This window comes from Temnothorax longispinosus, chromosome 2, assembly GCF_030848805.1.
Source record: "Temnothorax longispinosus isolate EJ_2023e chromosome 2, Tlon_JGU_v1, whole genome shotgun sequence".
Taxonomy (NCBI): Eukaryota; Metazoa; Arthropoda; class Insecta; order Hymenoptera; family Formicidae; genus Temnothorax; species Temnothorax longispinosus.
In genome coordinates, this window is record NC_092359.1 from 8,851,771 (window position 1) to 8,866,215 (window position 14,445).

The window sequence follows — 14,445 nt, forward strand, 5'->3', positions numbered from 1 at the left end:
CGCCGCTGCCTCCGTTCGCGGCGAATCGAATTCAAATCGATTGCGGAATGAAGTCATATTAACGCTCAAACAGCACTTTATTCAGGGAATAAATGCGGACCTGATCGGACTGTAGCGCGAGCACCTCGGATAAACTCAACGAAATGCTCGACATATCGCAAATAATCGTTAAAAATTTTATTCGATAATAAAATCGCTGATAGAGATGTTTAATGAAGCATAATGACCTAATATCGTGTATAGTAATCCGTATAAAAAAAAAAACAATGTCTTAAAACTTTCAATTTGGTTTGTAAACTTAGAGTACGAAGAGTGCTTAATAAAAAACCACAAAATGGAATTTGTATTATCTCTTTCTGTTCTACTGTCTCTCTCTGTTTCTTTGTCGTGACACGTGTTTGATGCATTTTATATAGTGTTCTATAGTCGTATCGGAAGTTCAAAGAAGCGCTATTTTATGAGAAGTTTAAAAAAAAAGTTGGATATGACACATGGTATATACATATGTGTATATATCAAGTTCCTACATAGCACTTGCGGTGTAAAAATAGAAAACCCGATAGTGAAATATTAATGTGACCCGTATTCTCTCTGCGTCTACCGTTCGTTACGCGGAGGAAAAAGATCAACGATCGGACAACGAAACGCTCGTGCGTGTGTACGCTTATGAAAATCGCCGCAGGCCATTTCGACTTTCTACCGTTTCTCGACGGTGGAAGAAGACGCGATTAATGAGCCGCGAGAGCGCCACGATTAATATGATCATAATTGTCGAACGTAAATTACGGGACGGAGGAAGCGAGAGCGCGCGAGGCAATAAAACCCGCGATATTAAATTCGCAATTTGGAGGACATTACATATGCACGATACGTGCGTACGGGCATCGCTTAACGATCATTTCGCCAGCACTCTCGTTACAGCGCGCGGCATTCGTTCGCCGTGCACACGCGCGCGCGCGCACACATGTACGAAGAACACTCATATACTCACGATTAATTACGAAGCCTCAACTCATAGTAGAAGCCGGCTCCGCGAGACTCCATCGCACCTGAAACACAGAAACACATTGCGTCGTTAATAACAACGCCGAACGGCCTGGGATGTTCTTATATCAGCCGGTCGAACGGGGATTATTAAGATGCGAACACACACGCGCGATCCCCCTGCAGCGAATATCCCATCGACGCACGTTTTCACGAATCGCGAACGATCGCTTCGTTATTGCGCATCCAAGCATAAACGTGTTCCGATCGAACCGACGATGATAAAACAAACTTCCTCGTTTCTGCGGGGAGTTACTCCAGTTTCTAAAAACTCACGCGTAATCCATGTTTGTGGATTGACTTTGTCGAGGTGCTACCGCAACGATTTCAAACGCGTTTGCAACTTTAGGAAATATTGGCAATTAGAAAAAACCTCTCTTTAGAGCTCATGTAATAATGCAGTTAACGAATAATGCGAATTATCAAATTAATGCTTACAGAAAATATACAGATTTAGTACCTAGTTAAAGATACATTTTATTAGTTCTGGAAATCTTTGTTTGTTCATTGATAAAAAAGCGATATTCAAACCATTCAAAGAATTAATTAAAAACTGCTACTATATTGAGAAGAAAGTAATTTCTCATAAAAACTTCATCAAACGTGTTAAAAATACTTGCTACGTCTAAAAATAGTCCAATATTATATTAATACTCTGAAAATATCGTCTCGAAAACATCGTTTTCTATTTTTACTCATAGATAGTAAAATAATAGTGTTTGCTAGTGATGAAATATATAAATGAAAACACTCCTCTCTCCATATCTTCATAACGACAGTCATAATTCAGAGTAGTTCGAAATTGAGACTAATCCCGAATCATTCATCATCATTACACGTATACGTATCGTAACAGTTAACTGGCCGAAAGGTTCGTTGGGGGAGATAAGTGGCTGCATCTGGTATTCGTAACTACGCGTGCGCCTAGTCGATGCACGAAAGCGCATCGTGCATATAAACCGTGGAATCACATCCGTATCGGTATTCGCCCCCGCGCCCTCCCCCTCCTCCCTCCCCCTGACCAGCCACTCCATTTCTCTCTCTCTCTCGCTCTCTCGACTTTTGTCTATCGGCGCAACAAAGTGATACCACAAACAAGTAAATAGACTGCCGGCTGGAATTGACCAAAGTAATATTTGCCATCGATCGCGTTTGCCGCGGGAAAGGAAACACATGAATGTAGGCAAAGCGTTTACATTGGCGTACGCTAATGCATGAATGCCGAGTCAATGTTAACGTTGCCTGCCTCGCCGTTGCGAAGTCGCTATCCGGTCGCGCGTCCATATTCCGTGTTTCGACAGAAATTATGATCGATACGCGATATATGATGGATATCGCAAACGTGTGTATCTAACCGAGACAATCGTATATATGGCGGCGTTCTCCGGCGCGAAGAGGCGACACAAGCTATACCTCCCTTTAAACGCCCATGCACTTCAGATTTTTACGAGCCACTTGCGAAACCGACTCGACGTCATCCGCATGTAGTGTATTTCTGTGATTTTGGCGTAACACGGATTTTTTTTATGGGACAGGACAATTGTCGCTACAAGTAACGCACTGATAGTACATAGATCGTTATTAGCGTTTATTAAATATTAATCTTGTACACGAGTGTCAAGATTCTTGTCGGACCATCTAATTTTTTACACATGCAAATCTGTGATTAAGATATTGCGACATGATTAATGATAATAGTTCTTACATAAATTGTGAAAAGACTAGAAAAACGAGTATAGTAAGACTAAAACATGTACGCTCGCGCGTACGTTTAAGGAAACTTCTTTTAAAAAGATGCGCATGTATTAACATTGATATCGCTCAACAAGTCCACCGGAGAAAATAGGTCTCCGTGAAGTATACGGAGTCCACTAACCGCGTTCTGGATACAATCCAAATGTTGCCCCATAAACCAAATTACCACTCACAATCAGACCTGGAGACGGCAAGATGATATACTCTCGTGTAACATTGTTATGTGAGTAGGATGATATTCTCTACAAACTCGAGCAAGAAATACCTCGGAATCTCGCGAACTTCACATTCCCGGCTATATTAATATCCCGCCAAAGTTCTTTTCTCCGTGTTGTTTATCGATGAACACGAGATGCGTACATAATAGTGAAGAATATGTCTGACATTAAAGCAGTGAAGTTATAAAATTTCACACATCTACAATTATGATAATAAAATCTACAATACCAGAATCCATGATGCTGGCAAACTATTAACAATCTAAATATTATAGTTGCATGACATACAAACCGAATACATGTTTATCTTCAAACGGGAAGATTAAATAAATCTTCCTTATAGCAAACAAATATAACCGTGCTATCTTTCCCTCCCGATCGCAGAAAAAGAATCTTTGAGAAAAACCGTGTCATTAGCGGCAAACTCTTGCCGCTATCTTATATCGTTCGCGCGCTTCAACTTTCTCGACACGTCCGCGAATAATCAATAATCTGTTGTGCAATTAATTACGTGCGCTCTGACACGACCTTTAGTTTTTTTCGTCACATGGAAAGCGCGATTTGCTCCCGGTGACGCGGATTAAAGAGTCCGGGATTCAATGGCTTGCCCGACCTCGGCCGATTTTATCTGCCAGGGCATTAATTCATTAATTAACGAGGAAGGCTCTTATCTGCCGGCGTTGATAACGGCCAAAAAGCCTCGACCTCGAGCGTGAAAAGGCGCGCACTCCCCCCTCTCCTCCTTTCAGCCCGCGTATGAACGCGGAAAAGCCGCACCGCGACGTTTCAGCGATATCAAGCGCTTCAATTGTATCCATAATTCATGAATAACGTGACGTCCGTCATCCAAACGTCAATCGCGCGCGCGCGCGCGCGCACATACACACACATATCCAATATCCACATAACGCACATATAACACGCGCGTTCGCGCGCACGCGGATATTTAAATTAGCGGCATCGTTCGCAATAACAATAACTTTTATTGGCAATACCGCGCGACGCAAAGCGTCAGCATATTAATCTTTTACCGCTCACTTTTGTGCCTCGTAAAACGGAATTATAAAGTATGAATTGTAAATTATACCGATTTCATTATCGCGTTGTTGCGGTCATAGATCCGACAACGCAATTTGCCTCATTTTATCTGAAACGGAAAGAGATGTGACGCGATAAGACCGACTGCATCGACAATGATTATAAAAAAAGATATTACACAACTTTCTATCACACACTGCTCTGTAATTAAGAACACGCCTTTACGCGCCTCGTCGATGCTCATCAAAGCGGAACACAATTACATCACCCACGTGTCGTATTTGCGAGTGTGTAAGTGCGGAATAATAATTATCTTCGGCTATCGATCATTTGGAACGGTACATTTTGTTAAATTATAGATCGGCACGCAACGACGAGCGGGAACACGAAATGGCCATTTTGCCGCTGTTAACTGTTGATACAGACAGTAGAATACCATCAACCACAACCATTGATTATCGCGGCCATCATCATGGTGCATCTTGCCCACGATTCATTTATTCATGTACAGCCAATTGTTATGCCCAAAATGAAAAACCACGAATCTATTCTTGAATATACAAATACATATTGAACGTAAAATGCAATTATTATGACCTCAATTAATCAATGCAGAAGCACGAATTTGAATTCTCATATTTCTGATCACGTTTTAAAGGGGATAACGCATGTTATAATATGTAACATATGCGTTAAGACGGTAAATATTTCAGTAAATATATATCCAAACACACTTCCGTTATAAATTCTCTTTCCCAAATCATTTTTCAACCACGTCAAGTCCGTTTCAGTTTCGCGGGTTTTCAAAATTCTTCGTTACGCACGCTAATTACGATGTATGATTGACGTTAACTTCTATACTGATCTACCTTAACGACGGTCAACGGAAAAAACCTCGGAAAGAGACAGTGCTCGGTGGAGTTCAACGATCCCTTGAGAAAGCGCCTGTAAATTGCGCGAGTTGTAACGAGAGTCAGCGAGACTGACTGTGAGTCATCGATATAACTTTACGTACGCACGTATGTGCACCCGTCACTACTACAACTTCATTCACAAACACTGCGTTTTTACGCGCTGACGCACACACGCAAACGCGCGTGTACGTCGTTGCTATGTAAATATCCATATGAGCGTAAATATAAAATACGTCAGACAACTTTATATCCTTATCGCGAGACTATCCTCGATCATTTGCGAATTTTGTGGCGTTACTAAAAAGTAATAACAATGCAACATTACAAGCATATTGGAAAACATTTTTTATGGTAACACTCTCAAATAACTTGTGCTGATATATTAATTCTAAAGACGGGCGCAAAATTCTATTCATAACAAAGTAATTATCGCGCAACATTCGGTTTTTATTCGCTTCCTTACACCCTCGATGGGACAATACCGATATTATATCTCAATACCCCAATCACTTTTTTCTTTTACTAAAGACGCGATGACATTCGTTGTTATACCCCTTTAACCCCATGAGCGCGCGGCCAAATTTAATTTCGCTCCTGTTCAAAGGTCCCTATCGCGTGGTTAATCAACGTGGCAAACATTTCGCGATACGTATTGCACGACGTGCGCGTACATTGCCATTACCGGCGTGCACATAAACGGGCGCGACGCACACGCGAGCTCTCGTGCGAGCGGGAGAAGAAAATATACGTAAACCTCTATTTTATACGCCACCCGCGGGCCGCGCGCGTGTGCGCGTATGCTCGTGTGTGCGGGACACACGTGTACACGCGTCGGCTCGAGTATTATTCACTCGAGAGTATGTACGTACAGACACGTCGATCTATATACATATAGATATATATACGTAGACCCGACGTATACACACATATGTTTACATACGACCTTCCCCATGTACGCCGGTATCTGGGTCAGTGTCTTCCCCGAGAGTGGCAATTTTCGATCCACGATTTGACGTGCGAGCGTGATTTCTTCAGCGCCCCCGCGCATTTGGCATTTTCGTCATCGAGAGATCCCATTGCGCTGACTTTGATGCATTTTGAAAAAATCTTTCGGCACGGGCCACGACTCACCGCGCCTCTATCCAATTTTCATAGCGACAGATTTAAGCGAGTCGGTGTTCCAGACGGATTTTATTTAATAAAAATTTCGAGATAGCGATAGCTTACACGCTGCAGGGAAACAATGTTTACATCAAGTTAAGCTTTAAATATGACAAAATAATACGCATCGGGCGAATGAAATAGTTTAGAATCAGCTGACGACGCGATTCAGATTACATGTGTCTCATCAAAGTTGCAAAATAAATATCGATATAAAGAAATGGCGATAATTACGTTCTGTAAATGAAATTTTAAAAATAAAAATGATGACTCGTGATAAATTCAACGTCGTGTTATACGCGTGTCCGACACGTCTGGGGTATGTAAACATCGAATTATCAGAACAATTAATAATTGGATAATTCGCAATGGCGATAAGAATTAATGCGGGAAAGAATATCGTTGTCCGGCACGATTTTTCCCGATCCGAGAATAGCAAATTGCCTGATATCAATTACGAGATCCTGCTAATTGCAACTGAAAGTTCCCGCGCAATACCACATACACCAGCCACAATACATTTTCCACGAAATGCTCCATCCCTTTAATTATGTAACGGCAATGCTCGCCGCTTTTCTCTTTGTCGCATTGGCTGTCATTACCGATGTAGTTAAACAGTCATGTTAATGCGCGCAATTTTATTCCACGCGAAACGTCTCTAAATGCAATGTCCAGCGGTGGACCACGTATCTCTTTTCTCGATGCATTAATGTAATAACGGATCATCAGTATTTTCGAGATTTCGTTAAAAAGCTTTTCGTTGTTGGCTAGAGTAGAATTATGCAAAAAGTATTACGAGAATCTTCCCCGTGCTGTATAATATTCTACTCCGAATGCTATACAGAGGCGCGATTCGTGTTAGCGGGAATGTTATAATACGGTCCCGTCATTGCTACCGTTATCACTTTATCTCACGTTAATACAGAAAAATGCATATCCCTGTAATTACCGCAATATTTAATTTAAATGATAAAATAAGTAATAGCGTAACAAACACGAAGAATAAAACCTCGAAAAAAAAATATAGCAAAAATAGCAAATACAATTTAATGTAAATTTCAGAGGAAACAAAATTATCTAAGTTATCACGAACGAATATCTTTCCTGTTTATTAAAAATTACATCTATTACCATGTACTGTGTTTAATTATGAACTTTATTTACTTTTTGCCGGAGCAGCAACTTCCTTTTATTATACGTCTTTGTAAGATTTATAACTGTGACTCTGTGCTCTTCCTTTTTCTTGCCAGACACTTTGCACATAAAATTGCAGCACTGCTTGAAAATACAGTGCGCGCGGTAGGAATCGCGCGGAATAATATATGCGTTGCGTATATATAATGTATATCGAGAAACGAAGGACTTAAGTACTCATGATAATTAATGCATGAATTAATTCCGCGAGCAACACCTTCGATACGTCACGCAGTCGCGACGAACCGACCGGAGAAACAGTTGACGCAATCGCGCAATGGTTACGATTGAGTAATGTGGGTGAAGGCTAATGGCCGACCTCAAAGTTTTAATCGACAATTTTCGCGAAGCACCGCGACGCAACGCATTTATACCTGTCGCAATATATAATCGATGTACGAGCATTTTCCTCGAGCGAGTTCGTTTCACTGAAACGATGATTAACCTGCCCGTAATAAAAAATAATGGACCTGTAAAAACTGTTGCGTTGACCTACGCGAGACATTTTTTCCACTTATAAGAAAAATATATCCTACGCGGATCCCAATACGCTTCAACAGGCGGAAAAAGCAATTAATAACGCCCGACAATAAAAGTATAATTAATGATACTAAACGCGTCGTTTTACGTTCCATAAATTACATGAATCAAATTATCAATGCAACGATAAAATGCAGCTTTACAATTATCATGATCGCTCTGTTGTTATACGAAAGTGCTTGTTTTGTCCGGCGCTTCCTCTTTGTCTCTAAAAATGACGATCGTGACTCTGGAATACAGCGTTGCTACCGATAATAAAAAATTATCGTACTTATAAACTGGCGATCGTAACGTATTACAGTTTAAGCTCAGTCAGTCGTCCAGGTGTAACGAGAGAGGCGGGTTTGAGAAGGGAAATACGCGTCTCTCTCTCTCTCTCTCTCTCTCTCTCTCTCTTCGGTCTCCCTCGAGTCCCGCGAGGTTTCGCACCTGCACGCACGTTCCAGTTCTCAGAGAGTCGCACGGCCTAGATTTTGCCCTGTTGCGATTCGTTTCTGCGGTATAATCCTCGCTCGTTAACTTCTCGGCGCGTTCTACTCGCGATTCATCGACAGTAACAATCGCGCTGTCGATGGGCAAAAATAGAGATTTTTGAAGTATCGAAAGAGGCACGAAGATTAAAAAATCAACTGGCAAACAAAAGATCAACGCGAGCCGGTCGTATATAGAGATAACAAAAAATGTCAATAACAATAGAGGCGATTGAAATTCGTTTTTTTTTTAACGAAATTTTTTATATAACTGAATATTTATTTACTTTTTAACAGATTGGAATTGCAAAAAGAGATTTCAGCTTCCCGCTTGTAAAAGAAGCGTAATGAACGATTAAATACGCAACTGTTAATTTTATTACTACTTTATTCTACAACTATTTTGATTATGTTTCATAAAATATACATGAAATGTAAAACTATGAAATATAAAAATATTAACGGAGTCACCTATCTTTTTCTTCCATTCATATAAATTCGATTATCATCAATTATTATTTAATTACCCTAAATCGTTCCACAGTAAATATCTATCAAGTGATATTAAACGCACGCGGGAATATTTCATTCATAAATCGTTATTGAACTCCTGTGAAATCACTGACAATCTCGTTTGAAAACCGAAGGCAGACCATATTCTTGATCCTATAATACATTGACCCGCGCATCTCGATACTTGTTAATGTTACGAAATATTTCACAAGGAAGTATTTGTAACACACCGCACTGGGGCAATATAGCATGGCTATTCGGTTAGAAACCGGAAACCGGGCTCCCCCCCGTCGTGGCAAGACGAAACGAAATTGGCGGAAGTTACGCAGCGAAAACGCCTCGCGGTGCAGTTGCCCATAAATCAGCCCTCTGGCTTCTTTCGTTTCCCTCGTCCTGTTCCCCTCTCTCTCTCGTTTCTTCTCCTCTCGACCTTTCTCTTCCTCGCTCCTCTCCCTTCCTTTATCATTCTCTCTTTCATTCTCCGTAGAATCGTAGAGACGTATCCACTTGTTCGGCGGAATGATCGATCATTGGCCTGAACGAGGAGCGGGTGCGAGCGCAAACGCGATCGACCGACGCCGCGCCGCGCCGCGCCGCGCCGCTCGGAATCCACGACCCTTGATACACGCGGAATTCTTAGTATTCATAAACCAATACTGATGATTATTCAGCGGATGCAAATACCATGTGTTTGCATTGCCCGCGAGCGAAGAAACGGCCGCGCGCTTTCGACGTTAATAACTATGCCGGTAGCCGATACGCGCCGACGATAATAGAAACGAAAAGAATGAAGGGCGAGTTTATATAACGTGATAAGAGAAATAAGGAAGGAACATGCTCCGAATTCCTCCTGTGCCATGTACTCCTGCACTGGTAAAAAATTACACAATAATACGGACGGAATGGATAGAATAGATGCATGATGTGTATTGCATATGTATATTTAAATTGAAAGAGAAAAGTTGATAGAATGAGTTTGATTTAAAAAAAGGGGAGCGCGATCGTTCAGGAGAGTTACCATGTATGTAACTTCGTCACTTTTGCGCTTTGAATCGAAAAATCGATGGTACGAAAATACAGTTTTGGATTACATTGAACAAATCCCAGTGAGGGTTCGCCATTTCAATCTTGAGAGAATGCCTACTCATCAAAATCGAATTCGAGGGGTTTAAAGGTGAATTTTGTGGATGTTCGCGCTCGATCGTCCGCCTCCGCCGCCGCCAGGTAACCGATTGCGTCACCGCGTTTGAAATATGTTCGACCGATTACGTGGAATAAGCGCGGAATCCTTTCCTCGTGGAGCAGGAAAGACAAAGGGAGCCGCTCTCGCGCGCACTGATCTCCGTAGCTCCGGGGAACACGTGTTCCAAGGCCTATCCCTGTAATAGGCCCATAAAGATCGACGAGTTCCTACGAGATGATTCGTTATCCCGCGTGCCGACGAATCCTCTCTTCTCTCGGCCATCGCCGTCGGCCGGTCGCGTCTCGTATAAATAATAAAAAAAAGAAAAAAAAACGAAAGTCGCGACGACGCACACGTCACGGTAAAACTTTTTATCGAGGTGCAAAGCGACGGGGAATATCTGACGATATACCGTCTGAATTTTGAAGTACAGTCGCGCCGTTTCACGAGAGCCTTCTGAAACTTTCCAACTGGCCGACTAATTAAGGCGCGAGGAGGAATTCGGTTTATTGCAATTTCGCTTCTGTTCGCGGATTTAATGACGTCGCGGACTTAGCTATGAGGGAAGAGCGAAACACGTGCTTCAGCAGCTTTCCATGCAGAAATACAGCGGTCAATGTGTTTTTATTAAAACTTGTGGTTCTCTGTGTGTGCTCGCTTTAACAGAAATAACTACCGCTTGAAACAAATGCAAATATGTATAAAAAAAGAGGTGCATTTTTATTGGAAGCACTTCTTTCTTGCTCGCAAAATAGGATATTGTAAGATAAAGTATATTTAAATGCTCGTTACGGGGGTAACTATCGTACGGAATTCAATTTTTGCTGTGTGTTCTGTCGCAAAATCGCGAAATAATTGGCGAACATCATTACATCGATTTTTACCGAAGGTTCTTTCTTTGTACCGATTAAGTAGCGCAGCGGGATACTGTTATTGTTCCAGATTGCGCGCCCGACTGCGAGAGAGAACCGAGTAAAATGTCGATTGTAGTCGCATACACGCTAAATTCACGCATTGTGTGGAAAGTTCGGGCGTGAGTTCGGCCAACTTCTCGATATTATATGTAGCAGACGTAACTACTTCGCAAACAATGTTTAAGCGCCACAGACGGCTAACGTACAGACTTGGCATGAAGCGTAGGGTGTCAACGCTTAACAACTGGCTCATAAAGTAGAAAAACAACGTCTCTTTTAATTTCGCCAAGTGTCACATTATGAAGAGAAGGAAAAAAGAGAGCATCTTTCAGAGCCACTCGAATATAACGCTTGCGCGTACGACTTTCAGCCGACTTACGAATCTCGGTTGAAGATGGCAAAAAAATCGATCGATATCGAATTGCGACTTGATTATTGTGCCGTCTATTTTTGAGAGAGAATATTGAGAACTTGTCGCTTCTATGTGTCACGCACGTGGGATTTCGATCGCGGGGAATCGAGTCGTCGTTCCATATGCGGAGCGCGGTGTCGAACGTGTCAAACACGTGGCCCGCTTCCCTGTATCGCACCTATTTTCGCGAGGCACCTGCTTTAGGAAGAAAATTATATTTTTTGTCCACGAAGCGTGACGAGCCCTTTAAAATTAATTACATCGTTCAAGATATTTCGCGAAAACGTGTACGCGCGCGGATGGCACTCAATAATTATACAGCCACGCAATTACACTTACATGTACGCGCGCGCGCGCGAACGGTCCGAGCTCTGCTCGTCGTTGCCTCGTTACTCGTTTTCCCTAACGTCGGGGCGACTGCCTCGTTTAATTAAGGAATGTGTTAACTGATAAGTGCAGATGAGCGGGAGCTCTACGCACATGAGCGCGTGCGCGTCTATATTGCTTCCACGAGCACGCCGAGCGGTGACGCGGCACGGCGCTCAAGTGGGACACTGAAAATTGCGGAGAGACTCGGAGCTGAAGGAATTTAATTTCAAAAATTGATACGCCTCTCGCGACGTTAATATATATTATCTTTTGTGCAACCGGTAAGATTACGGAGCAGCTAAGAAACTGAAACAAATAGAGGAACTTTTCACTTGGACATCTTTGTCGATTTGACATAGAAAACAAGAATCGAGAATTTTCGCGTGAGACATCGCGTGTATCCCAATTATCTTCACGTGGGAGAAATAAGAAGCTCTTACGTGTCTAATTATGCTTTAAAAATCTAAAAATTTATCTTTTCATTTATTTTCTTTCGGCATTAATCGAATTATAAATTTATTATGAATTTTTATTTTTAAAGTGGTTTATTTACGGACACGGATATAAGACTTTTCTTTGAATTCCGTATGTGTCAGACGGCGAGAATAAGTGATCTACACATGCAGAGTATTCATCAGAAGTGCGCAAGCGTGAGCGTGAGTTCTACATGTAATTGACGATATATCGTGGTGATGTCGATGCTTGCAGCATCATTAACTTTTTGCGTCATCTTGCGATCTCATATTACGCTATGATACAGCTGATATATATCTCTCTCTGATCCTGCCATTCATCCGCGATAATGAATAATCGCGTAATAAACGACTGATGCCTCAGCGCTGAAACAATCGTTGTCGCCTCTATTTTCTGATTCATCGGGACGGACGTGGCTTTCGAAAAAAAAAATGTCCCGGAAATGCGCGACTTACTACCACGTTCGTTTCCCTTTTTCTCGCACGTATCTATCGCGGCCGTTGCTTCTAGAACGACCCGTATAATCGGCCCACTTTTATCGCGCGGCGACAGTGGGCGTTGATACATCGCCGGTGTTTATTTTATTTTTTCGCGCGTTTAGCGCGCTGCAACAATGTGAAATTGCGCCGCTGGCGCGCGCGAAAGCGGATCGCCCTCCGCGAGCCGCGATTTTTCATGCGCACGTGCGACGATGTGAGCGTTACGTGCACATAGTGTGCTACGTATCTTCTCTCTCTCTCTCCCTCCTCTCTGTCGGAGGGGACACGCGATACGCGTTGCTCGCGCGTATACGTACAAATGCACGCGCGCGCGCACTTGTACATATCGGTGCCATAATTTCGCATCATTCCTCATGCCTCTGCCTACATCATACCTGCTACGGAGAGCACTCCTGCAGCTGTCGGCTTTGCATGCTGCCTGCCTGCCTGCCTGCCTCTCAGTTGGCAGGGATCACGTTTCAATGGTCTCGATGCTTTCAATGGTTTTTAACGGCGCGAGCGAGCGAGCGCGCGCACGCATCGCCGGCTTTTCAATCCTTTGCAAATTATCGCGCGGAATTGCGAAAACCAACGGTCCACCGAGCACTCGAGAGAGATTCAGCAAGCTATAATGCGATCCTACGGGCACGATCCGCTGGATCTGTTGCCTGTGTTGAGAACTTTCGCGATTTCCATGTAAAACGATAAAGCGCTGAATTATTTCAGAGCTTGTGTGTTGTGTGTGTGTGTCAAGTGTCGCGTGTCGCGTAATATATATTTATAGCGCGTTAAACTCCGTCAGAATTCAGTTGATTTAATTTGGTGCCGTCATACACGAGTTCTCGATATGAAACAACGGCCGCTGAGAAAAATTTTCCCCAAAACATCTTTTCTATTATACGCGATTAATATATGCGCCAGCTTTAACAACGTTGATATCATTAATCGCGACTTCATCGCAGTGAAACGATACTAAATGTGAATTCCTAAACCTTTTCCGCTGTTTCTCTTTACTTTGTCTTTCGACGTGATTCGATCTCACGTACGATATCACTGAACGTTTACCTCGCATTCCCGCGAATTTAAAAACACCGTCTCCGATTTATTTTTCAATGGAGTAGCTCGCAGGACTCCGGTCTGTCGTTGAACACGCGCACACCGCGGACTCGCTCCGAGCCGCTCGTCGCTTCGTAACCGCTTCCTTCCGACTGCGTTCTGCGTTTAGTGCGTTTCACGCCAGACGGCAAACGCCGCGACGCGCTGCGAACGCGACGCGCCGCTCAGCTCGTCGGTCTACCGGCGGGAATAATTCCCCGGTGGCGGCGGCGTGGCGATAACGCGACCGTTTCTTTTTTTTTTGAGAACTCGGCTCAGCTCGGCTCTCGGGCCTCTCGGTAACAGCGGCAAATCGGCCCGGCGGCGGCACCGAGGGAGGAGCGCGGGCAACCGACATTTTCGAGACAAAAGTCGTTCAGCGAGACCGGGTTGGCCTTCGTCGAGTCAGGTAGCAGCTGGAAAGGACCCGCAGCGTGGCGTACACGCGGCCATATTACGCGCGGAGGGATGTATACGTATATATGGACACATATGTGTGTGTATATGCATTATATGTATATATGTATATATATCGGTCCGATATAATTTGGATTTATCCGTTCGGCTGATACTTCCAACGCCGGTATCTCGACTTTCGTTGCGGCAGATCGATACCAGAAACCGGGGTGGGGCATTGTCGTATCCCCCCTTTCCTCATCCTCCCCCTCCTCC

The 14,445-nt window shown here is 43.2% G+C and overlaps 1 protein-coding gene across 14 annotated transcripts in view; it reads right to left on the bottom strand.

Moving 5' to 3' along the window:
• The window catches only part of LOC139808713 (bromodomain adjacent to zinc finger domain protein 2B), a 151,510-nt gene that overhangs the window by 52,807 nt on the left and 84,258 nt on the right, over positions 1-14,445 (bottom strand). For all 14 annotated transcript variants that reach the window (XM_071770986.1, XM_071770990.1, XM_071770997.1 and 11 more), the window contains exon 3: positions 992-1,049. The gene's annotated coding sequence lies outside the window, so the exon portion shown is untranslated. The remainder of the gene's footprint in view (positions 1-991; positions 1,050-14,445) is intronic.